Raw genomic sequence first — 12,319 nt, 5'->3', positions numbered from 1 at the left:
GGTTTATTCCACATTGACACTGTCCTTATCTCCCTGATTGTGATATATCCAACCAATAAGAAGGGACAATACGTTTACTTTCAGAAGGGCAGATGGTGGTCAGAACTGCGGACATTCTTGCAAAATTATCAACTAATATACATTTCCAAACCAGTGCTATATTCAGATTAAAATTAGTCCTGAAAAAGGGTTTCAACCCAAAATATCAATGGTTTAATCTTTTTCTATGATTGCTGTCTGGCCTGCTGAGTTCCTTCAGCATTTTGTGTGTGTTGCTTTGGATTTCCAGCATCTGCAGATTTGCTCATGTTTCAGATTAGATACTTATTTGCTAGTAAAGTGTTTGTATTTCCTCTAAATTTGTCTTCAACCAAAACAACTGTTGGAAATCAAACCAGTAGATGAAAGCAAAACTGCACCTACTATCTACCAAGCTACCTGTTCCAAATTTACTCTTAAATCTGGAATTAGTGTCCACATTTGGAACAAGAACTGTAATCCTGACCAATAATAATGAATGACTGAAAGGATAAAAGGCTGCCTGATTCTGCATGTTTAGAATTTCCATGTCTCCACACTGTGGTGCAAATTCAGAAATGAACTAAAGAACAAGCTGTCGTTGTCTTCTTGTGTTTCACCAATATTTCCATTCACTCAAATCCTATGTAGTCAGAGAAACGAAATTCTGTTTTTTTTTGGCGTTCTCAGTTGGTGGTCCAAAGTTATTCTTGCACATATGGTATAGTGTGAGGATTGTTCCTTTCCTGAGCTGGAGACACTAATTCTTGGTGGTCTTGCTGTGTGAGCTGGCTGGAGTGTGCAATGTACAATCTGGTGGCAGAAATACCTCCGTCTTCAGGGCTGGACTTCACATTCTGATAGAGTGATTGGTCTGCTACAGTGTCAGTCATAGTAAAATTAGAGATCCATATTGACTTTGTGTAATAGGGAATCATTTCAGGAACTCATGCACAGTCAACATTATGCAAATTAGTCCTTCTTTTCACTAGTACAGAGGTCAAAATGGAGAGGTGCTCACTATCCCCTAGGCAACTTGTTTTATTCTGACAACATTTTTCCAAAAATTTGTTAAAGTCAGTTAATTGGAGCATATCATTCCCTAAATTTATTGTATCATCAGTTCTTCATTTACAACATAGCACTACCACTCCTCTTTCTTTCTCAAAAATCAATTCATTTGCATCTTGTTGATTTGGGGCTGGAGCCATAGCCAACTCTAGTGGTTGAGAAAGGAAGACTTCCTTTCCTGTACTAAATGAGTCAAAAGGTTTTGATAAGTCTGATCATGTCTTGGATACTGTGACTGGTATCAGATTTTTGTTCCAAATTTATTAATCATTTGAATTTATATTCCACAGCTACTCTGGCGGGATTTTAACCCATGCTTCCAAGTAAACATTCCTGTAACAAATGTTATGTTACCATATATGGCTGTTATTGGCTATATACCACCATATGTTGACCGATCTGAAATTAGTCAGAATCAGAAACAAGTCTATCATCTCTGGCATGTGTCATGAAATTTGTTGTTTTGCGGCAGCAGTGCAGTGCAATACATAAAATTACAAAAAGAAAAAATTATTAGAAATTAAATTAGTGCAAAATGAGAGCAAAATTAGAGAGGCAGAGTTCATTGGTTATTCAGTTATTCAGTGTCCATTTAGAAATCTGATGGCAGAGGAGAAGAAAGTATTCCTAAAATGTGACTTCAGGCTTCTGTACCTTCTCTTTGATGGTATTGTTGTGAAGAGGGCATGCCCTAGGTGAGGAGGGCCCTTATTGACAAAGGTATACATAATTTTGTTTCACAGTGCCTGCACAATTTCCATTACTGAGTTTTAATTCAGGAAGGCATTGACTTTATTGTACTTCAAAATTCAACATGGTACTAATTCTTTATATTGATATAAATGGCAAGTTATCATCCATGAAGCATAAGATCATATAGGTATTAGTTAATGTGGTCATTTAGCCCATTGGGTCTATATCATCTCATAGAACTATGACCAATCAACCAACAGAAGTAATGCCATCAGTCCCATTTCCCAACTCTTCCTACAAACACCTGCAAAATATTTTCATTCAATTGAGCAGGCAATTCCTTTTTGAAAGCACTGATAGTTTCTTTTTCTACGGTACTTACTGGTATTCTGCTTTAGACTATGATAGTTTATAAAGTCCTCATATTCCCCCTGTATCTTTGAGCAAATTTTACATCTATATCCCCTGGGCCATGAACTAATAGGAAGAGTACTCCTCTATTAACCCCATTAACAAGTCACAACCTTTCTGAAATATCCTCTCAACTTCTTTGCTCTAAAGTGACCAGTCCCATCTTCTCCAGAAGCATTATACACAAAATGCTGGAGGAACTCAGCAGGCCAAGCAGCATCCATGGAAAAGAGTTGATGTTTCAGGCTGAGACCCTTCAGCAGGACTCCTGAGGAAGGGTCTCAGCCTGAAACCTTGCCTGGTCTGCTGAGTTCCTCCAGCATTTTGTGTGTAATACTTTGATTTCCGGCATCTATGGATCTTATCTTATTTGTGATAGTTCTATATCCATTATGGGATACAGTCCTGTATATATTCGGGGAGAAGAAGTTGCAATGGTGAGGGGTAGAAATACTTGGGTCTTCACCTCCACAATAGACCTGACTGGAAAACCAACACCAAGGCTGTTTACAAGAAGGGGGTGAGCAGATTCCAGTTTCTAAGGAAGCTGAGATCCTTCAATATGTGCAGCAGGATGCTGGAGATTTTTTGCCAGTCTGTTGTAGTGAGTGCAGTCTTCTTTGCGGCTTTAAGTTGGGGGAGCAACATTGGTGCTGGCAATGCAAAGACTAAATAATCTTATCAAAAAGGCTGGACCCGGACTCTTTTGAGTTAGTGGTGGAGAGGAGGTCACGAAACAAGCTGTTATCCATTATGGACAGTCTGGAAAATCCTCTCCATGACCTACTGAATAAGCAGTGGAGCACCCTTTCCAACAGACCTGCTCAGCTCCGCTGTCACAAGAATCATTACAGAAAATCTTTCCTACCAAATGCAGTAAGCATATACAACAGTTCATCTCTGTGCGACAGGAGAACACACATCACAGTACAATAGTCTCTGCTTTATTATTTGATAAATTATTATTGCACATTGGGAAATTATTATTGTGTATACTATTATTCTGTACTTCATTGTTAGGTAAGTCTGTACACTGCTAAGTGTGTTTTTAAATGCTGCTGTTGTAACGAAAGAATTTTCCAATCAGGATCAATAAAGTATCTATTATTATTATTATTATTATTATTATTATTATTATTATTATTATTATTATTATTTACCAGAAGCATACCCAGAATGAAGAAACTGTGTTGTTCCTCAGACTTGCACAGGGCCTTATTTTAACAGTGCAGGAGCAGAGTAGTGAATAATGCATGAGGAGTATTCGATGGCTTTGGGCCTGTACTCGCTGGAGTTTAGAACAATGAAGGGGATATCAGTGAAACCTACTGAATGTTGAAAGTCCTAGAAAAGATTCCCAGACTTTTTTATGCCATGGACCACGACCATTAACCAAGGGGTATGTGCAACCCAGGTTGGGAACCCCTGGTCTAGATAGAATGGATGTGGAAAGGATATTTCCTATGGTGGTGGAGTCTAGGACCAGAAGTCATAGCCTCAGAATAGAAGAGCATCCTTTTAGAACAGTGATGAGGATGAATTACTTTAGCCAGCGGGTGGGGTTGAGAGGAATAATATATCAAAAATGATGGAATGGTGGAACTGGTGAAAATGCTGAATAGCCCAATCCTGGTCCTATGTCTGTGGTCTTATAACATGGTAGGCGACTGGAATTTCAAGGTCTTTCTTGTAGAATGAATGTGGGTGTCTGCAAAGTCGTCACCCAATCTGTGTCAGGAACCTAAACTATTTCTCACCTCACAGAGAGTAGCGAAGTCACCTGAGGAGTAGCTCTCCTGTTACAACTGAGATGAACGAATTCAGCTTGGGGATCCAATTTGGATCCTTCCCTCTGAGTATGGTTCAGCTGACCACCAGATAAGCCTGCAGAGCCTTCAAGGCAGCCTATTCACACCAAAATGTATGGTTGTGATATGTCAGCTTTTTTTTAAAACTGGAACCAATGAAAACATTAAATATTTAGCAAATGAATCAACTGCATAATGTACGAGTGTGAAAATTATGAGTGGGCAGCACTGGTTGGGTCAATGGTTAAATATTTCCATATTTAATGTCCTTTTAATGTCTTTTCTGCCAACACCATGTAGTTTAGAACAGACTTTTCAGATCAGAGCACACAAAGTCAGTATCAGGTTTAATATCATGGGCATACGTCGTGATCTTTGTTGTGCAGCAGCAGTACAGCGCAAAAAACTATAAATTACAATAGGAAATACACATCAAAATTAAATTATACAAGCAGTGCAAAGAAAAAGCAAAATTAAATAGTGAGGCAGTGTTCATCGTGCATCCAGAAAACTGATGAGGGAAGAAACTGTCCCTAAAACATTAAGTGTGTGTCTTCAGACTCCTGTGCCTCCTCCTGATGGTAGCAATGAGAAGAGAGCATGGGGATCCTTAGTGATGGATGCCGCCTTTTTTAGGGATTGCCTTTTGAAGATGTCCTCGATACTGGAGAGATTAGTACCCATGATGGTACGGGCTGAGTGTGCAACTTTCTGCAGCTGCTTCCAATCCTACGCACTGGCCCCTCCATTCCATATGTTTATAAAACTAGTTAGAATGCTCTTCATGGTATGTCTACCAAAATTTGCTATAGTCTTTGGTGACGTACCAAATCTCCTCAAATGCCTAATGATATTTAGCCACTGTAGTTCTTTCTTTGTAATTGCATTAACATGTTACGCCCAAGATACATGCTCAGAGATATTGACGCCCAGGAACATGGAAATGCCTACCCTTTCCACTGTTGATTTCTCATTCTGGACTGGTGTGTGTTCCCAGGACATCCTTCTACTGAAATCCACAATCAATTCCTTGATTTTACTGACATTGGGTGCAAGGTTGTTGTTGCGACACTATTCAACCTGCTGGTCTACCTCACTCCCGTATGCATGTTCACTATGTACCACTCTGTCTCTCCTGGCACTGCCCTCCTCTTTCATTGCAAAGACTTTGAATTTTGACAGCATGCAGTAAACACTCCCATTTCAAAGAAAAAATATTTTTAGCTTTATTTGTTCCATTTACCTTGGAAAAACTGTGTCATTTTGCATCAAACTAAATAATCAAGGACTGTGCTATGTGGCCCACAAGTGTCACCCTGCTTCTGGTGCTATCATAGAATGTCCACAGCTCACTAAACCTAACTATATGCCTTTGGAATGTAGCAGGAAACTGGGACACCCAGAAGAAACCCAGACAGTGACACGGAGAATGTACAGACAGCTTACTGACAGTGGCAGGAATCGAACGCAGATCTTACACTTGGCACTGTAAAGCAATGCACTGGGTGCAACGTCACCATACCACCCAATGTGAAAATGTAACTGAAGTTTGTGATCTTGTAATAACTGTGATTTCTTGTTCCTAGTTTTGGGTCTGATGTCCTAATGTACACCATTGGATGGCACTTCAGTTACTTCCACTTGTTGCCACATAGATCCCAGTGTTTGTACCTCCTGGAGCTGAAAAGAAAGGCATAGATGGCCTCCTCTACTGCCATGATGAGGCCAAACGCAGGTTGGAGGAGCAACACCTCATATACCGTCTGGGTAGTCTCCAGCCCCGTGGCATGAACATTGAATTTGCCAACTTCTGGTAATTCCCTCCCTCTCCCTTCATGCATCAAAGTTTCAGTCTGTCTCCTCCTCCGGCTACCTATCGCCTCTCTCATGATTCTGCCTTCTTCTACTACACAGTGCTTTCACCTTACATTCCTTCTTCACCTTTCCTGCCTATCCCCTCCCTGCTTCCCCTCCCCCACCCCTTTATCTTTCCTCTGATTGGTTTTTAACCTGACACCCACCAGCCTTCTCCTTCCCACCCTCCCCCACCTTATTTATAGGGTCCCTGCCCCCTCCCTCCTCAGTCCTGACGAAGGGTCTCGGCCCAAAACGTTGACTGCTCGTTTCCACAGATGCTGCCTGACCTGCTGAGTTCCTCCAGCTTGTTGTGCGTATTACATTTCACTGTTTGTTTTGATGGACATGTAACAAATAAAATTAATCTAATGTAATCTGATGTAATCTAATCATCTCACATCTCATCCTTCCCCATAACAGTACTCCCATCACATGACAGGGCCAGAATTATTGAAATTAGCTTGGCAGCTGGCAAACATATGCCTCCAGTTTAGACTTCTGTCAAATTATCAAAATACCTGACCGTGATTCAGAAATCATGAAGATCATTTAAAACTAGCATGGTGAAAATAAAATAAATTAGCTTATACTTACCTAACTAACTCCTAGCCGTCACTTTCCATTGCAATGAATGGATTCAATCTTTGTTGAGCAGATCTAGCTTTGCACAGGTTCAGTATATGGACTTCCCAATGGAAGAGTGAAAGGAGAGTGATTTCCGTATATTTTTCTTCATCGTTTAAATTTGTATTCAATGACAGTTCTGTAGGGATCCTGTACCCTGCTATATTTAGTGAAGAGGTGCGGCGTAACAGGTCTCCCTGTGCTTTTAGCTTGTGTAAACAAGGATCCAATGGTTTCAGGCAGATCGTAACTTAGTAGTGAAACTGAGGGTTTTCAGATGAAAGGTTTTCAGATCTTGGAGCTGAGACTGAGGTGTAGGAAGCAAAATTGATAGAGTGCTTTTTCTTATTCATTCTGGTCACAGGGAGAATGTAAAAAGTCCGAGAAGATAGTACTGAAGGTCAGTATTGAACCTGAGTTAGTGAATCCTTCAGGCAGCAGACTTATCTGCTGTGCCACTCTCTGCTGAGAGTGAAGCATTCAGCAGGTGTCCTGTTGAAGTCTTTCTTGTTCAAGATAATATTGATATGACATTTACGTGCCATGAAAAATATGTAGTTTCAACCTGAATGCCATAAAACCACAAGACAATAGGAGCAGAATTCGGCTATTTGGCCCATTGAGTCTACTCTGCCATTCCATCATCGTTGATTTATTAAACTTCTCAACCCCATTCTCCTGCCTTCTCTCTGTAACCTTTGACACCGTAACTTTCTGAATGCCGGTGGATCTGGACTGTTTCATCTTCTTAGGAATGGCAAAAGGGGTTGAATGGGGTTCTGTGGAAGCTTGTAGCTCTTGAATCACAATGGTCACTATACCTTGGACTATATGGCATTGGGTTGGCTCTCTGGGTAGCTGATGAAGGTGGCTGAACCTGGCATATCGGTGTGCCAGGGATGATTCTTCTAACAATGTACTAGATTTGATTCTGGCTTTTCCTATGACATTCTTGACTTGCTTTTATAGGACTGGAATGCTGCCATGATACTACAGCATGAATGCTCATCTCAGCTCATTTGTCCTTGCTGATATCGTCATTTATAAGTTTGGAACCGGGCAAAAACCAAGCTTAGAAGCAATAGGAAATATGCTATAGACATAAAATTAGTAATTATTTAAGCCAAATCAAAGCTTCCAAATGTGGCTGAGGATTGATCATGTTTGTGAGTTTACTCATCTCCCATGGCAACACATCCTCCCAGGTTTCCCAGTACAGTAACTTTATGAAATAATTATCCCTGATCTTGCTGTGTGTGCTGAACTCCCTAAATTCAAGTTCTGTGGAAGCTTGTGGTTTTTGAATCCTACAAAGATGTAAGATAAAAATAGGTTCTTTGATCAACAAATTCCATGTCTACCATCAAGCACCAGTTTTACACCAATCTGTTCTTTTATATACGGTCTGAATCAATCCTACCCTAAGCCATTTTATTTTCATTACATTCCCATAAACTCACCATGGATTCCATCATTCATCGACACGCTGAGGACAGATTACATTGCCCATTTAAGCTACCAACCTGCACATCTTTAATACGTGGTGGGCGGAAGGGGGTGGGGTTGTTGGAACCAGAGCATCTGGAAGGAACTTGTGTAATTGCAACAAGAATGTGCAAACTCCACACAGTGAACACCAGAAGTCAGAATTGAACCTGGGACACTAGAGCTTGAAACAGTAACTCTATGAGCTGTACGATGGTGCAGCCCAAAGGATTGCTTCATCTTCTGTGGTTGTGAGGCAATGTGCTATGAGAAGGGGAATGGTTGATGGCGAAGGAAGAGCAATCAAATGAGACAAAGGGATCAGTGCCTTCCAGAAGCTGAAGGGGAGGAACAGGGAAGACGTCCCTGGCAGGTGGCAAAAACTCAGAAAGACAATCTTTTGAATTTAGAGGCTGGTGAGTGAAATGTAGAGACATGGAGAATCCTGTCCATGTTGTGACCAGAGGAAAGGGAGTTAAAGCAAAAAAGCAGGAAATAGATGAGACACAGTTCCTGTCAGTTTTAGTAAAAGGGGAGCCATGGTTAACAAGATCTTCAGAGACTCCTGTGTGAAAACTATCATTTCCAGAACAGGAATGGCAGAGATAGATGAACTAGAAGAATAGAGTGGAATTCCTTCTTCTTCTACCCTTACTCTTCCACCTACCACCGCCCAGCTTCTCATACTTGTCCTTCATCTGGTCTCACCTGTCACCTGCCTGCTTACACTCCTCCCCTCCTCCCACCTACTTATTCTGGCTTTCGTCCCCTTCCTCACCAGAACTGATGAAGGGTCTCGATTGTTAATATACTGTATTATCGATTGTTAATTTCCCTCCATTGGAAATGCTGCCTGGCCTGTTGAGTTCCTCCAGCATTTTTTGTGTGTTGCTCAAGATTTCCAGCATCTGCAGAATCTCTTGAGTATTTATAGGAAGCAAGATTGGAAGCAATGCCATTTATAATTTGTGGGAGCCTTTGGGCTTGTAATGGATGCTGCTAGCTAAACTAGTCCCTAATATGTAGGCAGACAAATCTAGAAAGGAAAGGCAAGAGCTCAAAATGGACCAGTGAAAGCTGATATCAAGATGGATGTGCCAGCAAAACTAATAAAACTGAGAAGTTGTCTATGAATGCAGGAATCAGTGTCAATATGGTTATCATGTACCAAAATGTGTAATCCGCAGTAGAACTGAAATGAAAATAGTTCCATGTATCCCTCAAAAAGACAGCAAAATTTGGCCTCATAAGTTCTTATAGCTAGCTTTGATTTGAGGAAAGTGAGTGGAGAAAATTCTTTAACTTGAGATTATCTTCAACCAGGCAAATGAGTGTAGGCCAGCTTACTGGGGTTCTGTTCAGGAAGAGGTAGAAGCCCCTCAAACATACTCTGATGTGGAATAAAGTGTAGGGTTGTATTTCCATGGAAACTGTTGAAATGCTGGAAACAAGTTGAGCATTACTGGCAAGGATTGGACTGAGGAGAAAGAATGGAATCAAATGTAGGAAGAAGTAGGTTATATAATAAGTTCATTTGTACTTCCATGTCCCGCTTTTCTACAAGATTCATCAGTGCCCTGCCATTCTTGTATAGTTTCTTAGGTTCTACCATTTTTTGAAAGTCCAAAATACCTCACCTCACACCTATATAAACTGAAAATTATTGGTCATTCTTCAACCCATCTCACTAACTGATCAAGATCTCTTTTTTAGTTCATTGTAACCTGCTTCACTATCAATAAGACCCCGTAAATTTGTCTCATCAGCAAATTTGTTTATAGTGCCATGTACATTCACATCTAGATCACTAGAAACTGAGGCCCTAGCTCTGAACCCTGGGACACCCCCAGTCACAGGTGTCCAGTCGGAGAATCAGTCACCCTCTGCTTCCTTGCATTGAGCCAATTCTGAATCCACCTCACTCACTTGCCCTGAATCCCTTCTGTCCTAACCTTCCACATCAGTCTACCATGCAGGACCTTGTTGAAGGCCTTACTAAATTCCAGACAGACATCAAGTTAAATGGGTTGTCTGAAAAGACATGGAAAGTCATGCTTGTGGATATGGAGGAGGAGCTAGAAGTTAGATTGGGAGACCAAAAGATTCTAGAAGAATTTCTCATGAGAAGACAGTGATTGTGTGGGAGACAGTGGCCTGATGTTCAGTGATGGGGTCATGGTCCAAAGGAAACTAAGAATGCTGTCTGAGTGCTGACATTTGAGCTCTGTGAGATAGTGTGTAAGCAACTATTGTCTGTAGAGTGTATCTCATACAGCATTACACTCAGAAATCTATTCAGTTTCTACATCACTTTTAATGTTATTTTATCAGTAAGCAAACTTAAGAACTGAATCCCACTTGCTTACAATTATACACACTTACAAATCTGTCCTTCACACTTCCCATCTTGTTCTCAATAGGTTGAAATCACACATTCGCCAAGTGGATAAACGAGAGTCCCTGATAAAACAGTTGCCCAATCCTTTAGAATCTGAGATATGTAACAATCTACCAAGAGTTGTTTCTGATGTTTCACTTCATGTGCTTACTATTTGGCATCACTCTCCCTGAAGTTATGTTGATTGAACTTATCCGCCTGTAATCCCATACACTTCTGAATGCGACTGAGCCTCAGCTCTGTCCACTTACAACAGATCACCTTTCATTATCCACTGATATGACTTGTGCATAGGACCCAGATTATCACATGAGTTATAGAATGTTTTGGAGTTCGTAAGCATCCTGGTCATTGGAGCCTGTCTGACTCCATTGCCGAGACAACTGTTGGACTTTTCTAAACAGCTGTGATAGGAAAGACTTTGGAGAAAGGAAACATTTAAAATATAGATAGCTGAAGCAAAAAGGAGAGGGATGATTAATGGGTTCAGGGAATTTTATGAACACATTTACATAATAACTATTCAAATGCCTACACACAATAATGCAAACTAAATGCCTTCTTAGCACCATGACAGGTGCAAGTGTTAATCAGATTGCATGCCCTGGGCATCTGTCTGGTGATTCTGCTATGAGTCCTTCCACTGTTCAGTCATTTGCCTATCTGACAGCACTAGGCAAGTGTTGTCACAAAGAATAACTCACTGTTTTTCTCAACTGTTTACAGCATGTCTTATGCATGCATTCATACAACTGCATCAGTAGACAACATTGTGAGTCATTCTCTGCAAGGAGTGGAGATGGTTTTAGTATTGCTTTTTGGAAAGGATTGGTTATGTTATTGTTTTGTGTTTAGGAAGATGAGTAATTTTTGAATTTGTATAGGAGAATAAACTTGTGACCACTGTGGACATTTCTTTAACTCACAAAAAAAGTTATGCCAAACTAATCAGCTTTATTAATGACCCAATCTGTCTCTTGCAAAACAAATTGAAGCAGGTATTCCAATATCAAGCTGAAGTGAGAATAAAGGCAACATTTTCAATATTTTCAGATACAGTATTATGAACCAGATTATAAATAGCCCCTTTGAATGTAGAAGGGGCAGTTATTACATGTGCTATTCCTCTCAGTAAAAATAAATAAGCTTCTATCTCAGTACCACTTCCCCACTCTCTTCTCATGCCTAGTGGTGTTTCTCAGGGGTCTGTGCTGGGGCTGATTCCTTTTACATTATATGTCAATGATTCAAATGATGAAATTGATGGCTTTGTTGCCGGGTTTGCGGACGATACGAAGATAGGTGGCGCAGCAGGTAGATTTGAGGAAGTAGAGACGTTGCAGATGTTAGCTAGATTAGCAGAATGGGCATAGAAATGGCAGTGTCGGGAAGTGTATGATCATGCACTTTAGCAGGAGAAATGAAAGGGTAGACTACTTTCTAAAATCTGAAGCGCAAAGGAACTTGACAGTCCTTGTGCAGGATTCCCTAGAGGTTACTTCACAGGTTGAGTCTGTGATAAGGAAGGTAAATGCAATGTTAGCATTCATTTCAAGAGGACTAAAATATAAAAGCACAGACATAGTGCTGAGACTTTATAAAGCACTGGTGAGGCCTCTAAGCAATTTTGGGTCTCTTATTTTAGAAAGGATGTGTTAAAATTGGAGAGGGTTCAAAGGAGGTTCACAAAAATTATTCCTGGTTTGAAAGGCTTGACATATAAAGAGCATTTGACGGCTCCAGGCCTGTGTTCACTAGAATTCAGAAGGATGAGGGGTGACCCCAGTGAAACCTATTGAATGGTGAAAGGCCTTGATAGAGTGTATGTTGAGAGGATGTTTCCTATGGTGGAAGAGTCTAAGACCAGCGGACACAGCCTCAGAATAGAGGAGCATCCTTTTACATAGAACATAGAATAGTATAACACAGTACAGGCCCTTCAGCCCACAATGTT

This window comes from Hypanus sabinus, chromosome 4 (assembly GCF_030144855.1).
Source record: "Hypanus sabinus isolate sHypSab1 chromosome 4, sHypSab1.hap1, whole genome shotgun sequence".
In the NCBI taxonomy this organism is placed as follows: Eukaryota; Metazoa; Chordata; class Chondrichthyes; order Myliobatiformes; family Dasyatidae; genus Hypanus; species Hypanus sabinus.
Note: the sequence above shows the minus strand (reverse complement) of the source record.